This window comes from Leuresthes tenuis, unplaced genomic scaffold (assembly GCF_036924035.1).
Source record: "Leuresthes tenuis unplaced genomic scaffold, fLeuTen1.0.hap1 SCAF_23, whole genome shotgun sequence".
NCBI classification, from domain to species: domain Eukaryota; kingdom Metazoa; phylum Chordata; class Actinopteri; order Atheriniformes; family Atherinopsidae; genus Leuresthes; species Leuresthes tenuis.
Window position 1 is genome coordinate 12,692,037 of NW_027325377.1, and position 2,444 is coordinate 12,694,480.

The 2,444-nt window shown below is 43.5% G+C and overlaps 1 non-coding gene across 1 annotated transcript; it reads left to right on the forward strand.

Moving 5' to 3' along the window:
* The first annotated feature begins 1,063 nt into the window (after positions 1–1,063).
* Positions 1,064–1,254, forward strand: LOC140283293 (U2 spliceosomal RNA). The gene has a single exon (XR_011910002.1). It is a non-coding gene; the product is annotated as a U2 spliceosomal RNA (small nuclear RNA).
* Positions 1,255–2,444: the final 1,190 nt, after the last annotated feature.

Here is a 2,444-nt window from a genome sequence, read left to right on the forward strand (position 1 = left end):
AGTTTGCCACAAGAACTCATAAGTTTGGCAGTATTGCTCTGCCGTCAGCAATCATACACCCATTCTATTTTCATGAGACATGTGCAGGCACCTGTTCATCTACTGTTCTATCACTATGAATTAGTTTATCTATTATCAATAAGGATACTTCTACAACTACTATCAAAGTATGTCCGGACTTCTTATGTTGTCAGTTGCTATATATGAATAAGTGGGTTGCTACTGAAAAGCATTAAGCATGTCACACAGCCCAAACATATAACATTTCAGGACACACCACACAGTTAACAACCACAGTGAAGCGTGTCAAAGCCCAAACATGTAACATTCAACAGGACACTTACACAACACATTCAAATCAAACAGTCAGACAACATACAAGAACCTATACCCCAGCCGGCATTGCTCCCTGCCTATTTTCCTACAACTCACTATGTGTGCGCACACCTTTATTCACAAACTCTTCAACTTATACTCTATTACCGAAGCTGCTACAGCTCGATTGGCCAAATACCCTTAGATCCTATTTCGGTGAATTTGACATCTGCCTTGCATGTAACAGATTAGCGGTTTAGCAGTTTTAATTTAGTTTGAGTGAAGGAATTCATTTTATAGCAAAATCCGAAATCGTGAAGAACTCATGGAAGTAAGCTTAGTCTCGGATTCCTGAATCTTTAGATTTGCTCTTTCTTTTACTGCAAAGTACAACGTTGAGCAGCACTAATGAGTTGTTTCTATTTTTGGCAGGCTTTACCTTTGCGGATGAAGCCCTTTCTGTCTGTGCAAAAGAAATCTTGTTACTGTGCAGAGTGACTTCTCTGAGTAGAGTCGCCTTACTTGTTGCGACTGTGCCAATGTTCGAAGCTGGAGTGCAAAGTTGTTGCTTGAATGGTGCTCGCTGGAGCGTGCGGTAGTGTAAAGTTATACCATTTAAAAGGGCTGAAGAGTGCTCAGTGCAGCGGGTGGGCCGAGGTGCAAAGTGACACTATGGCCATAAAAAGAACACCGCTACAAGTGCGCATTGTGCCAGGAAGGGCCCTCGGACGTGAACCAGTGGACAGTTATCGCTTCTCGGCCTTTTGGCTAAGATCAAGTGTAGTATCTGTTCTTATTAGTTTAATGTCTGATGTGTCCTCTATGCGAGGACTACATATTAAATGGATTTGTATCAATAGGAGTTGAAAAAGGAGCTTGCTCCGTTCACTCCAAGCATCGACCCGGTACTGTAGTGCCCCTGGGAACGGTGCGCTCTCCTCTGCTCTTGTGAAAAAGCAAACAGCGGTGCAGGATGGAAGTTTCAGGGAGCCCAAGATGAAACTTTCTTTTAGTCTGCTGAGAAAAGAGAGTGAATGCGAAGTAGACTTTAACACGGTTCTGGGAGCGAGCCGAGTGCGGGCTAACCAGGAGAATTGCTTGAAAGAAACGCGACACCGAATGAGCGGTCAGAACAAAGCCTCAATACGGTGTTCCTGTGGTGTTTTTATAAAATGCGGTGAAAAAAAAGGTGTGAATGCCCCATAGAAAACTAAAAGGTGGAGCGGAAGTGTTCGGCTGCAAGAAGGTGTGAATGTCCGACTATATTTGGTGAAAAGCAGGTGAAGCAAGGTCTGAATGCCCAACCTTACATCATCAAAAGCGAGATCAGAGGTTTTTGGCTGCAAGAAGGCCATAGTTTGCCAAAAGTGGGTAAGGTGCGAATGACCGACTAAATATCAACAAAAGTGGGGGCGGAGGTCTTCGGATGCAAGTGGGTGTGAATATCCCACCATAGAAGTATGGTGGAGAGGAAGCTGTGAATGGCCGACCATAGTTTGCAAAAAGCGGGTGAGAAAAGGTGCGAATGTCCAACCATAGATGATCAAAACAGGGAGTGGAGGTGTTTGGCTGCGACAAGGTGTGAATGTCCACCCATAATTAATGAAAAGCGGGCAACAAGTAGGTTCGAATGCCCAACCATACATCATCAAAAGCAGGAGTGGATGTGTTCGGCTACAAGAAGGTTTGAATGTCCGAGCATAGTTTGTAAAAAGCGGGTAAGAAAAGGTTCGAATGCCTGAACATACATCATCAAAAGCAGGACTGGATGTGTTCGGCTACAAGAAGGTTTGAATGTCCGACCATAGTTGGTAAAAAGTGGGTATGAAAAGGTTCGAATGCCCAAAATCGGCTGAAAAAAACTGTGTTCGGCTGCAAAAAGGTGTGAATGTTTGACTAAAGTTTGTAAGACAAGGTTCGAATGCCTGACAATGTATGATCAAAAGCGGGAGCGGAGGTGTTCAGCTGCAAGAAGGTCTAAATGTCCATCATTAATTGCTAGAAAACATGAAAGAAAATTTTCGAAAATCAATCTGCATATGATCATAAGTGGGAGAGGAGGTGTTCAGCTGCAAGAAGGTGTGAATATCCTACCATAATTGCTGAAAAATGTGTTAGAAACGGTAGGA